The sequence below is a fragment of the Chiloscyllium plagiosum genome, chromosome 7 (genome assembly GCF_004010195.1).
Source record: "Chiloscyllium plagiosum isolate BGI_BamShark_2017 chromosome 7, ASM401019v2, whole genome shotgun sequence".
NCBI lineage: Eukaryota > Metazoa > Chordata > Chondrichthyes > Orectolobiformes > Hemiscylliidae > Chiloscyllium > Chiloscyllium plagiosum.
Window position 1 is genome coordinate 6,185,158 of NC_057716.1, and position 14,558 is coordinate 6,199,715.

The 14,558-nt window shown below is 41.6% G+C and overlaps 1 protein-coding gene across 7 annotated transcripts in view; it reads right to left on the reverse strand.

Moving 5' to 3' along the window:
- The window catches only part of LOC122551273 (serine/threonine-protein phosphatase 6 regulatory ankyrin repeat subunit B-like), a 223,967-nt gene that overhangs the window by 166,841 nt on the left and 42,568 nt on the right, over window positions 1-14,558 (reverse strand). The window contains exons 1-2 of one of the 7 annotated variants that reach the window (XM_043692914.1): window positions 9,102-9,105; window positions 3,420-3,427 (exon numbers count right to left, since the gene is read on the reverse strand). The exons of the other annotated variants lie outside the window; for them this stretch is intronic. The gene's annotated coding sequence lies outside the window, so the exon portion shown is untranslated. Of the gene's footprint in view, window positions 1-3,419; window positions 3,428-9,101; window positions 9,106-14,558 lie in introns of those variants that run through there. 7 annotated transcript variants of the gene reach the window in all.

The window sequence follows — 14,558 nt, forward strand, 5'->3', positions numbered from 1 at the left end:
TCTCCTCCCCCACTGACCTATTGTACTCTATGCTACTCTATCCCCACCCCCACTCTCCTCCAGCTTATCTCTCCATGCTTCAGGCTCTCTGCCTTTATTCCTGATGAAGGGCTTTTGCCCGAAACGTCGATTTTGCCTGTCCTCGGATGCTGTCTGAATTGCTGTGCTCTTCCAGCACCACTGATCCAGGCAAATGGAACTAGTTTAGTTTAGAAAACTGGGTCAGTATAGATGAGTTGGGCCAAAAGGTTTCTCCCTGAATGACGCTATGACACATCTAAACAAGAAACCACCTACAATTAACGTTTAGGCCTGGCCTCACAAGCAATTATAAAAGTGTTTTTTTTTAATTAAACAGGAGTTGCTGCTCACAGTCCAAAGGTCATCTTCAGCTCTCAGCTAAGTTCACAACTCCAAACCAAAAATGCTAAAACAGAAAAAGTGACATGTAAAATTAGCGAGGGTTCCAACATTATCCAGTCCTGTATGTTCTTTGACATCCAAGGTTCTCTTGTTGATCCCACTCTTCACCTTTACAGGTAGAAGTTGAACCGGCATTATTTCCCTTTAGAATTTCTCTCACCACTCTAATGTGGATTTACTTACAATTAGCTCTTTCCAGCTAACTTTGGCCAGAGCCTGTCTTATGTTATTAAAGATCAGCCTACCTCCAATTCTTTAAGGTCCATCCTTGTCCTTATCCAGAATTACTTTAAATCTTACTGAATAACAGTCACTAACAAAATGCAGCCCGCGCACTGCCACACCTACCATTTGTTCAGCCTCATTTCTATAAATTTAAAGATCAGCACCACCCTGTCTCTTGTAGGACTTTCTCCTATACACATTAAGAATGCTTTCTCAATCCCTTTCCCCTCCTCTCGACTTTCACAATTTGTCTATTCCAGTTTAGTATTATGGAAGGTGAAACTCCCAAACTATTACCCTATTATTTTTACACTTCTGAGATTTGCATACTGTTTTACTATCTCACCCCAACTGTTTGGGGGGTCTCTCAAAATAATTGATCCTATTTTATTCTTAAATTCTACACATGGCTTCATTTGAGGAATGAAAGATATATTGGGCGGCACGGTGGCACAGTGGTTAGCACTGTTGCCTCACAGCGCCAGAGATCCGGGTTCAATTCCCGCCTCAGGCGACTGACTGTGTGGAGTTTGCACGTTCTCCCCGTGTCTGTGTGGGTTTCCTCCGGGTGCTCCGGTTTCCTCCCACAGTCCAAAGATGTGCAGGGTCAGGTGAATTGGCCATGCTAAATTACCCGTAGTGTTAGGTAAGGGGTAAATGTAGGGGTATGGGTGGGTTCGCTTCGGCGGGTCGGTGTGGACTTGTTGGGCCGAAGGGCCTGTTTCCACACTGTAATGTAATCTGTAATCTGTAATCTATATTTGCTCCTTACTGCTTGACTCCTTGATCAATACTGCAATGCCATTTCACCGAAAGATTTTAAACCCAGAATATTGAGCCTCTACTCCTGACACTCCCTCAACTATGTCTCCATGATAGAAATTATATGACATCCCCATGCATTAAATCAATATCCTCAACTCGTCTGCCTAACCTGCAAGACTCCTTACGTAAAAATGAATGCCATCCAGCTTTGCCATGTTCCCTTGTGTGCATTGACTTGACTATGTTCCCACTGCCTTCTCAACATTATTGGTGGTTCTTCTATACATGTCTGTACATCATCACTTGCTATACTTCTATTCTGTCGTTCATCCTCTGCCAAATTAGTTTAAAATCCGACCAACCACATTAGCAAACCCCCACACGGAGATGTTAGCCCTGTTCCAATTCGGTTGCAACTTATTGGGCTTGCACAGGTCCTATCTTCCCCAGAAATGAGCCCAGAAATCTGAAGCCCTCCTTTTTGCTCCAGCTCTACTGCCACATGCATCAGTTCTATCCAGCTATTCCCATACCAACTAGCACGTGGCACTGGGAATAACAAGTATTCAAACCTTTGAAATCCTGCTTTTCAATCTGCTATTTAGCTCACTATATTCTTATTGCAGGACTTCATCCTTCTTTCTACCTGTTGTTGGTCCCTTTGTGAATCATGATTTTGACTTTGCCTTTCCCTTCAGAATTTAGGCAGCCAATTTACTAAATCCTCATTGCACAACTCCAATGCAAATATAGAAAAACGTTTTATTAATAAGCACCTAAAAGACCACGAGTGTGCCGACTGATGACACATTCTAGATAAAAAAAAGGTACACATAACTGCAGTAAACCCTAACCAAGTGAAGCTTTGAGACATCAAAATCCCTCAAATCATTTATGTAAAAATATCAACGCCATCTAAAATCACACAGCAAGTAACAGAAGTGTAACATGGGGGTATATATATCACTATTATACCTTACTTATAGCATAACTACTTGGGCATCATGGTAGATCACAGTATTTGAGGTAGCTAATTTTCACCAGTTTACCAAAAATGCTGACTGATATGGGACCAGTTAAAACTGTACATCTTTTAAATGGGGAGGCCAAAATTGCACATAGAATTGCACAGTCAGAGTCATACTGCACAAAAACAGATCGTTTGGTCCAACTCATTCCAGGCTGAACAAGTTTCCCAAACTAAAATAGTCCCTTTTGTCTGTGTTTGGCCAATACCATGCTGTTATCAAAATACTGTACAATTGTAGCTAGATTTCCTAAATCACTGTACTCTAATCATTGCAATTAAAGGCTAAATACCTTCCTAATTTCTCCTTACCCACCTGTGAACTTGCCACATTGCTTGGTATGATCACACTAGTTTCTGATCAATACTTCAAGCTTCGAACTTGAAAAAATTCTGCTTCTCTATTCTTAATACCTAAGCGAATAATTTCACACTTTCCTATACTTTGTCATCTTGTGGCCCACTCACTTAAACTGTTGCGATTTATCTATGTGCAGCCTGTACCCCAATGAACTACATTCTCAGTTAGCCAAGTAACATGTTTAAAATAACAAGTCATTATCAATCCTCAGTTACAGCAAGACAAAATTGTTGATATTGTATGAGCACAGTGGTCTGAATCATTTTCCCCATACATTAATGGAACATCTTTTTGGTAATAGTGAACTTTATATATTTTAGGGGTTTACCATATTAATTTGAACACAGGTTTTTCATGTAAATCATAAACAATCAGGAAAACAGTAAATTAACGTAGACTTTTGGTGCCTTCAATTTAGAAGGGAACTTTATGGATTAGGAGAAAGTGAGGTCTGCAGATGCTGGAGATCAGAGCTGGAAATGTGTTGCTGGAAAAGCGCAGCAGGTCAGGCAGCATCCAGGGAACAGGAGAATCGACGTTTCGGGCATAAGCCCTTCTTCAGGAAGAAGGGCTTATGCCCGAAACGTCGATTCTCCTGTTCCCTGGATGCTGCCTGACCTGCTGCGCTTTTCCAGCAACACATTTCCAACTTTATGGATTATAAAAGCAAATACCGGCAAAACAAACTTTCACAATCCCTAAAAATTATGCCACATCTGAAATCATTAGGATATTTTGAACGCATCCCTCCATCCTGATTTGTTTTCAAAATAAAAAATAGAAGCTGTAAAACAATGAATATTCAACCCAGCATTGTCCTGTTAATTACAACCTTAAGAATCAAACATGAAGGAAAGACAATACCAAAAGAAGAAGAATGGACAACAACAAACATAATTAACTCAATCAGCTAATACAAAATCACTGCTAATGTAAAGATATTTCATTTCCCATAATAAATGGATTGTTATCACTTCACAATTAGTAAAATGTTATTTTTATTTTAAAAGAGAACAGTCATGTAAAATATTTGATCTTCAATTTCAAAGCCTAAAAAACAACTGAGGCATCAAAATAATAAAAGTAATGCAGAACTAGTGAAATCAACATGGTCGGATGAAGTTCAAAAAATAGTGTGGTAAGAACGAACCCACTGGAATACAATTAGTATTTGGGAAAATTGGCATCTTCTATGGGTGAACTATTGCATTGTTTTCATGGAAATAATCTGGTACTATTCAATGCCTTCCACAACAACTTATAATACGACAGATTTTTTAGGACAGTCATTGTGTGGGCATAGTTTGTAGCTGTGAATGGGGACCCAATAAAATTCCCACTGTAGCTATTTCTGAAGGAATTGCCCATGTAATTGAATGTTCCCCGGGCCAATTCCTAAAATCTAGAACCCTATGGAAGTCTCCATTAAGAGCAGACACTTTGGAAGGTCCCAACTAAATTTAATTTAAATAGTTACTTCGGAAAAAAGTCAGATCATTAAATATATAGTCTAACTCCAGAGTAACTAAAAAAAAACTGACCTCACACATATCTCAGTCACAACCCACAGATCTTTTATAGCCCCTCGGGTCACGACCTCACCCAATTTACAACTCAAACCCCCATAACCACCACACTGGAGGAGATTACTAGAACCCCTCTCTCAAATCCCTCCCTCATAATGAACCTGATCCCCAAACCTCTTCAATGGTCGCCAGAGCCACAGAACTCCAAAAATCCCATGCCACTGCAACTGGACTGACATTCAGTCCTCTCCCCCCACTCAGCTCAACCAATCACCCATTGCTCTCTGCCAGGCTGGCCTCGACCCGAACGCCTACAACACACCAGTGCTGACGAAAATGTCTCCCACTGCTGAGCCAACCAACCCCAGACTCAAAACCTTTCTCCTCCAAACCATTCTGACTTACGTAAATACTTACCTGCTCTCTTGTACCTACCTAGTTGTCATTCTACCTCTTCCCCAGTTGACAGCCTATCTAGTTCACAACATACTTACTTACCCCTACCTCTCCATATCAGGCCTCCTAACTCATCTTTAACCAGCACCCACCATCTCCAAACAAATCTGGCAACTCAATCCTCCTACCATCCAATCACTTATCTTACGTACTTATTTTTTGACAACAGCTGTCAAAGTGGCTGTCAGAACCTATAAATTTCAGAACACAGCAGCTGACACCTGTGAAAGGGGGCATAGCCCGCCATCCTCTGACAGTTCCACACTATGAAAGAACTATCAGAATGGATGTATGCCTTAGCATTTTTGAGGGAGCCCTGAGCAGAACCTCCCCTGAGAAATGCAAAGCTCCCTTGTTAAAAAGAGGAGGTTGGATTAGTAACCTTTTTCCCACTCACTGGAAAATCTGATCCAATGCTTTTAACATAGGAAGTGCCTCGGGATGCATTTCTAACAGCATCAAACAAAATTTGACACCAAGCCACAGAGATATTTGGAGCAGATGGTGTTATAATCCTGCTAACCATAGTCCTGTGCAAGTCAAATACCAGAATATAGTTGAGCCTAATAAATCATTTAACATGGTGGTCATTCACTGAAGTATAATTCTATGAGGTTGCTGTTTCTTTAACAGAACACACATTTATTACACAAAACAAAAAAACACAAATGAAGTTATCTAGCTACACAATGCAGTTGTAAAACAATATTTTAAACACCCAAAAAAGGGACATACAAATTGGCCCAAAAAAAAGCAGACCTGAACAGTTTAGATTTCAGCAAAAGGACGACAAAGACATTTGATCAAGAAAGTACGAGTGCAAGCTTATAGAGAACAAACTGATTGTCAAAGCATGGACACATATCTGAAGAGGTAAGTTTGTGAAGTCACATATAGGTCCCTTACAATCAGAAATGGGGGAACTATAATAGGGAATAAAGAGATGGAAAACCAATTATGTACATATTTTCTCAAAGGAGCACAGAAATAACATCCCAAAAATGTTGGGGAACTCAGTTCTCATGAGAGGGAGAAACTGAAGGAAATCAGTATTTATATGGAAAGAATGTTCGGGAAATTCATGACACCGAAGGCCGATAAATCCTCAAGACCTGATAATTTAAATGCCAGAATATTTCAGGAAGTAGCCCTAGAAACAGACAACAGAAAAAAAAAAGCAGGTGGAAAGGCAGGTTGAAAAAGAGATACGAACAGTTTATAATGAAATATTGATAGGTTAATAAACGTGTAAAAAACTTGGACAAATGAAATATAATGTAGGAAAATGTGAAGTTGCTCATTTTGGAAGGGAGCACACAAGAACGAAGTATTGTTTAAATGGAGAAACACTGCAGAAAGCTGCAATATAAAAAAGGGACTTGGGGGCATTTGTACATAAAACACAAAAAGCTAGCACACAGGTGCAGCAGATAATCAAGGAGGTTAATGGAATGCTAGCCCTTATTTCAAGGGGCTTAGAGTATAAGAGCAGAGAAGTCATGTTGCAACTGTCCAAGGTGTTGGTGAGTCTACCTCTGGCGCATCACGGGCGGTTTTGGTCCCCTTATTTCAGGAAAGATGTCATTTGGAGGCAATTCAGAAAAAGACTAAATAGGTAGCAACTCTACTCACTAGGAGTTCAGAAGAATGAGGTGATCTTATTGAAGCATACGATTCTTAATGGTTTGACAGGGTAAATGCTGAGATAATGTTTCCCCTCGTGGGATAGTCTACGACCAGAGGGCAGAGTCTCAGAATAAAGGGGTGCCAATTTAAAACTGAGATGAGGAGTTTCTTCTCTCAGAAGGTTGTGTCTCTTTGGAACTTCTTGCCACAGAGAGCTGTGGGGGCACAGTCCTTGTGGGAAGACAAGGAGGATAGATTCTTGATCAGTAGGGGAATCAAGAGTTACAGGAAAGGGGCAGGAAAGTGGACATGAGGAATGTTATATCAATCATGATCCTATTGAATGGTGGAGCAAGCTCAAGGACTGAACAGCAGACTCCTGCTCTGATTTATTATGATCTTAAATAGTGCATGCATTGGTGGTCTTCTCTCAATGTTCAGTCGACTCTGGGGCAGTTCCTATGGATTAGACAGTAGTTAATGTAAACACATTATTTTAAACAAGGAGGTAGAGAGAAAAAATGGAATTATAGATTGGTTAACATGACGCTGATAATGGGGATAATGTTAGAGTCCGTTATAAAAGAGTTAATAGCAGAGCACATGGGAAACAGCGACAGGATCGAATCGAGTCAGCATGGGTTTACGAAAGGGAAATTATGCTTGACAACTCTTGTGGAATATTTTAAATTTGATCAAGATAGAACAAAGTATTTTGAGAATAATTAAAAGATAGAAGATAAGCTATTTCAACTTGCAGAATTTAGGACCAAGCAATTCAGTCTCAAAATTAAAATCTGACCTTTCAGCAGTGAAACTGGGAAACATGTCTGCATAAGAAGGATGGGAGAAGTTTGGAATATTCATGCTTAAATGGCAAGTAATGCAGTAAAAATTCGTTAAATTTTAAATCAGGTTTTTATTAACTAAATAGAAAAGATGTGCAGTATGTAATAAAAGTTAGGCTGGAGACCATCCATAACACAGCAGTGGACAGCAATTTCAGCTTGAGTGGCTAGTCTACTCATCATATTTTTGCACCCTATAATTAGAGATTTTACATTCTCGTCCAGTTTTTTTTTTAAAAACGGTATTTCAGGGTTTACTGTTACACCTCTCTGAAGCCTGGTAAAAACCCTGTTATTCCCAGAGTCAAAAACATCAAAGATTTTTAAACTTATGCAAGAACTCCCTAACTTACCTGACTTTCAGACCCAGGTTCATAAAGCACAGATGAGGTTCGTGCCCTTAACAAGGGTTACTATTTATCAGAATCAAAAAAAATACTCCAGCTACAGATAAACAGTAATGAACTATCAGCATATAACTTAATTAAAATTCTTATCCCCTTACAAACTACTCTTTTTACACAGAGACAGGAAAGCGGCTTTCACCAGTTTGCAAGACACACAACCCTTAATATTTATAAAAAGGTTTCTAACTTACTAATTAAAAATCAAAAGCTTCCAGCAACTGCTCAAGGCAAAATAAACTGGAGACACTGAAAACAAGCTATGACCCTCCAGCCTTCTAACAAATGCTGAGAAGCAGATGCCAATAATCAGGAGGACCTCAATTTGTCTGGCCATTTAACAGGAATCTCTCAGCTGCCTGATCACAGAATTATTATCAAATATCCACAATGCCCAGCCATATTGATACAAAACAATAATTCCTATTAACTTCAAAAATTACCAGGACAATATTCATTCATAGGGGATCTTGTGGCACAGTGATAGCATCCCTACCTCTGAGCCAGGAGATTGGAGCTCAAGTCCCAACTGTTCCAGAAGTCTGTAACATCATCTCTCAACTGGTTAATTGAAAAAAATTATTTTCCAATCTTTTTTAATTCATCTCCCAGGTGAAATGGATGTGTGCATTGGTTGTAATCCCAGGTGACTGTCACAGACATCACTGCTGACTTATTAGAGGAGGTCAACCTCTTTTAGGATGCACCATCATAGGGCTCACACTAAAGATAATACATCGTGTCAGTTACTGACATTTCAGTGGGACCAGCAAGGCAAATAAGTTGCATTATTACTGGTAACATATCCTTTAATTGTGTCCAAAAACCAAAAGGACCCATAGACCCTTCGGTTTTTAGAAAAGCAGACCCAAACAGATGCGCATACACAGTGAGTTCAGGTCCTTCGGAAACTTTTGACCCAAACAAAACTAAAAGCAAACAGACCCTAACAAACATGAATGATCTTAAATGGTAAGTGCAGCAACAAATAGAGACTAAGAATAAATAGTAGTACAGAGAACTTCTAAAAATTAAAAACATTCAATTTGTGATCATTTGAGCACATCCCCCAACAGACTAGGGTACAACACTCTCTGCTCATTCCTGAAGAAGGGCATGTGCCCGAAACGTCGAATCTTCTGTTCCCTAGATGCTGCCTGACCTGCTGTGCTGTTCCAGCAATAAAGTTTCAGCTAGGGTACAATGAGCTCAAATTAAAATTAGTATTTTGTTTTTGACTGTGGTAGGATTAGATGTTGGGCAGCAAGGTAAATGTATCCGAAAACCAAAAATGCCTTCTTCCGAAAAACAGTTGGTGTTCAGCTAAAGGACTACTGCCTTCTCATGTCAGAGGCACCAAATATATGCAGACAAGAGCAGCTGAAGGCATGAACAACAGTGGAGGCTGTGTCAGAAAACACAAAACTCTCCAAGCACTACTCAGCTGGAGGAGAATGCATCATACAAGCAAGAGGCAAACACAAAGTTTTCAGCAAAGATTGTTTGTAATTTCTATTGCAAAAATATACTTAATTCATAAAATCATCCATTGCATGTCAAGGCCAGTCTAGGCAGGGAGCAAAGTACATACAAAGGATCTAAATCAGTTCTGTACAGTCTTTGAAAAATGTCACAATTCCAGTGTTTTGTTTTATTTCCCTCACTTTCCCTGCAGTTGAAAAAAACAAAGGCAATTTCTACTCATGCAGGAAACTATTTACATGAATTTTAAGGCAACAAGAGGGTCTGATAACTGAACAGACCTTCATTATACTTTGGCAGAAAAACCTTAGACAGTAGACCTTCCACATTGGGCCTTGGTGGCAGCTGCCCCAAGTTTTAATGGTCCCTCAGCATGTAATCAAGGATCACGGAATGTGCAAGTCTGTAACACTTCAAGGTCAATTCTTTACACTGGAAGACCAACAAGTTTTGGTGAGACCAAAGAGCATCTTTCATCGAGTTAATGCCTTCCAAGCACAGTCAATGTTTATCTCTGTGTAGACCATGAGGAATAGCCCATAGACTACAGCGTCCTGCATCAGGAAGCTGCTCAGGAAGAACCTCAACAAAAATCACTGCATCTCTCTCCAGATTTGCTTTGCAAAAGGATTGAGAAGCTTTTAAAAATGAGCAAACAATTAAAATAGCAGTAGTGAGGGCGAAGATGGAATATAAGGGTAATGTAGCTAGTAATGGTTTTTTTCAAAAATGGCAAAAGCTTTTTCAGATATTAAAAAATAGTGAGGAAAGAGTGAACATTGGACAGTTGGAAAATTAGGCTGCAGAAGTCAGAATGAGGAATAAACAAATGGCAGAGGAAGTAAATAGGTACTTTGCATCAGTCTTCACAGTGGAAGGGTAGGCAGAGGCAGAGGGAAGTATAGTGGCCATCACTAAGGAGCTGTTGGTGGGGAAGCTGCAAAGTCTGAAGGTAGATCAACCAATCAGCCAGGATGAACTACACCTGAGTTCTGAAAGGTACAACTGAGGAGATTGGAGGCAATGGTCCTGATCCTTAGGAAACAGAGTCAGGTAGCACCCCAGAAGTGGCAGAAGACAGGAAATTATAGGCCAATCAGCCAGACATTGCCAAGATTTTAGAATCCATTATTAAGGATGAGATTGCAGAGTAATTGGAAGTGCTTTATAAAACAGGGTTGAGTCAGCATGGCTTTGTCCATGGGAGTCAAGATTAGAGCGCTGCTGGAAAAGCACAGGTCAGGCAGCATCCACGGAGCAGAAAAATCAAAGTTTCGGGCAAAAGATTCATGATGAAGGGCTTTTGCCCGAAACGTCGAGTTTCCTGCTCCTCGGATGCTGCCTGACCTGCTGTGCTTTTCCAGCATCACTCTAATCTTGACTCTGATCTCCAGCATCTGCAGTACCCACTTGTGCCTTTGTCCATGGGAAGTCACGCTTTACAAATCTGTGTAAACAAGATAAAGAGGTGCCTGCTTCAAGATGTAAACAATGGAGTTCTTTGTTGGGACCACAACGATTTAGGTTATACACTAACTATCTGGACAAAGGAAGTGAAGGCATTATAGCAAAGTTTCCAGTTGAAACAAAGAGTCAGAGTCAGATGTACAACACGGAAACAGACCAGTCAGTCCAAGTTAATGCTAACCAGATATCCGAAACTGATCTAGCCCCATTTGCCAACACTTGGCCCATATCCCTCTAAACCCTTCCTATTCCTATACCCATCCAGATGCCTGTTAAATGTTGTAATTGCACTAGCCTCCACCACTTCCTCTGGCAGCTCATTCCATACACACACTACCTTCTGCCTGAAAAAGCTCCCCTTAGGTCCCTTTTATATCTTTCCCCTTTCACCCTAAACCAATGCCCTTTATTTCGAGACTCCAGCACCACAGAGAAAAGACCTTGTCTATTTACGCTATCCACGCCTCTCATTATTTTATAAACCTCTATAAGGTCACCCCTCAGTCTCCGATGCTCCAGGGAAAACAGCCCTAGCTTATTCAGCCTCTCCCTTTAGTTCAATCCCTACAACCCTGGCAACATCCGAAGTAATGCTGAGGAAGTGAGAGGCTGCAGAAAAATTTGGATAGGCTAGGAAGTGGACAAAGAAGTGACAGACGGAACACAACATGGGAAAATGCAAGGTTAATCATTTTGGCAGGACTATTTTCAAAACGGAGACAGCTGCAAAATCTGAAGCAAAAAGAGACTTGAGTCTGAGTTCAGGATTCTCCCAAGGTTAACATGCAGGTTCAGTTGACAGATAGGAAGGCAATGTTAGCATTCATTTCAAAAGGGCTAGAATACAAGAGCAGAGATGACCTGCTGAGGCTACATAAAAGCTCTGGTCAGACTTCATTTGGAATATTGAGAGCAGTTTTTAGGCTCCTTATCGAAGGATGGATGTGCTGCCTTGGAGAGGATCCAAAAGAAGTTTACAAGAATGATGCCCAGATGAAGGTCTCGTCATTTCAAGAGGCAGTTGAGGGATCTTAGGTCTGTACTAGTTGGAGTTCAGATGGACAAGGGGAGGAAATCTGATCAAGAATTTACAGATGTGAGAGGCCTAGGTGGAGTGGACGTGGAGATGACGTGGAGAGGACGTGGAGAGACTAGGACCAGAGGACACAGCCTGACAGTAAAGGGAAGACCCTTGGGAACTGAGATTGAGGAAAAGCTTCAGCCAGAGGATAGTGAATCTGTGGAAGCCACTGCTGCAGAGAGCTGTAGAGACCAAGCCGTTGAGTGTGTTTAAGACAGAGAAAGATAGGTTCTTGATTAGTTGGGGGAAATCAGTTTATAGGGATAACGCAGGGGAATTGGGCCGAGAAACATCAGCCATGAGTGAATGGCAGAGCTGACTCGAAGGACCAATGACCCAAGGCTGCTCCTCCACTTACATTCCTATGCTCTACGTGCAATATTTCAGCCATATTGATGTCATCAGAACATTACTGCACAGTACAGGCCCTTTGGTCCTCAATGTTTATTCAGAGGGTGGCCATCTGCATGGAGTATCAGTCATAGAGTCTGACAGCATAGAAACAGACCCTTTAATCCAACTTATCCATGCTGATCAGATTTTCTAAGCTGATTGACAGCATTTGACATATAAACCACAATAACTGACTGTAGGTGGTAAGTTTATTTCTTCTCTAAACAGAGGTGGGACAATTTCAATCCTCTAATCATAGAGTCAAAGAGTCATAGAGATGTACAGCATGGAAACAGACCCTTCTGTCCAACCTGCCCAGATATCCCAACCCAAACTAGTCCCACATGCCAGCACCCAGCCCATATCCCTCCAAACCCTTCCTATTCATATAAATGCCTCTTACATGTTGCAATTGTACCAGCCTCCACAACATCCCCTGTCAATTCATTCCATTCATGTACCACGCTGTGCATGAAAACGTTGCCCCTTAGGTCTCTTTTATACCTTATCCTTCTCACTCTAAACCTATGCCCTCTAGATTAGATTAGATTAGATTAGATTAGATTAGATTACTGACAGTGTGGAAACAGGCCCTTCGGCCCAACAAGTCCACACCGACCTGCCGAAGCGCAACCCACCCATACCCCTACATCTACCACTTACCTAACACTCCGGGCAATTTAGCATGGCCAATTCACCTGACCTGCACATCTTTGGACTGTGGGAGGAAACCGGAGCACCCGGAGGAAACCCACACAGACACGGGGAGAATGTGCAAACTCCACACAGTCAGTCGCCTGAGGCGGGAATTGAGCCCGGGTCTCTGGCGCTGTGAGGCAGCAGTGCTAACCACTGTGCCACCGCAGCCCCAGGGAAAAGACTTTGCCTATATATCCTATCCGTGCCCCTCAAATTTTGTAAACCTCTATAAGGTCACCCCACAGCCTCCGACACTCCAGGGAAAATAGCCCCAGCCTGTTCAGCATCTCCCTGTAGCTCAGATCCTCCATCCCTAGCAACATCCTTGTAAATCTTTTCTGAACCCTTTCAAGTTTCACAACATCTTTCCGATAGGAAGGAGACCAGAAATGCAAGCAATATTTCAACAGTGGCCTAACCAATGTCCTGTACAGCCGTAACATGACCTCCCAACTCCTGTACTCCATACTCTGACCAATAAAGGAAACCATACCAAACGCCTTCCTTACTATCCTATCTACCTGCGACTCCACTTTCAAGGAACTATGAATCGGCACTCCAAGGTCTCTTTGTTCAGCAACACTCCCTAGGACCTTACCATTAAGTGTAAAAGAGCTGAAAAATGTGTTGCTGGAAAGGCGCAGCAGGTCAGGCAGCATCCAAGGAACAGAAGAATCGACGTTTCGGGCAGCCCGAAACGTTGATTCTCCTGCTCCTTGGATGCTGCGCTTTTCCAGAACACATTTTTCAGCTCTGATCTCCAGCATCTGCAGCCCTCACTTTCTCCTACTTCATTAAGTATACGTCCTGTTAAGATTTGCTTTCCCAAAATGTAGTACCTGGCATTTATCTGAATTAAACTCCATCTGCCACTTCTCAGCCCTCTAGCCCATCTGGTCCAGATCCTCTTGTAATCTGAGGTAACCCTCTTCGCCGTCCAATACACCTGCAATTTTGGTGTCATCTGCAAACTTACTACCCGTACCTCTTATGCTTGCATACAAATCATTTATGCAAATGACAAAACGTAGAGGACCCAGCACCGATCCTTGGGGCACTCCACGGGTCACAGGCCTCCAATCTGAAAAACAAACCTCCACCACCACCCTCTGTCTTCTACCTTTGAGCCAGTTCTGTATCCAAATGGCTAGTTCTCCCTGTATTCCATGAGATCTAACCTTGCTAATCAGTCTCCCATGAGGAACCTTGTCAAACGCCTTACTGAAGTCATTATAGATCACATTTACTGCTGTGCCCTCATCAATCTTCTTTGTTACTTCTTCAAAAAACTCAATCAAGTTTGTGAGACATGATTTCCCATGCACAAAGCCATGTTGACTATCCCGCATCAGTCCTTGCCTTTCCATGTACATCTTGTCCCTCAGCATTCCCCCCAACAACTTGCCCACCACTGAGGTCAGGCTCACCGGTCTATAGTTCCCTGGCTTGTCTTTACCACCCTTCTTAAACAGTGGTACCACATTTGCCAACCTCCAGTCTTCTGGCACCTCGCCTGTGACTATCGATGATACAAATATCTCAGCAAGAGGCCCAGCAATCACTTCTCTAGCTTCCCACAGAGTTCTCGGGTACACCTGATCAGGTCCTGGGGATTTATCCACTTTTAACCGTTTCAAGACATCCAGCACTTCCTCCTCTGTAATCTGGACATTTTGCAAGATGTCACCATCTATTTCCCTACAGTCTATATCTTCCATATCCTTTTCCACAATAAATACTGATGCAAAATATTCATTTAATATCTCCCCCATTTT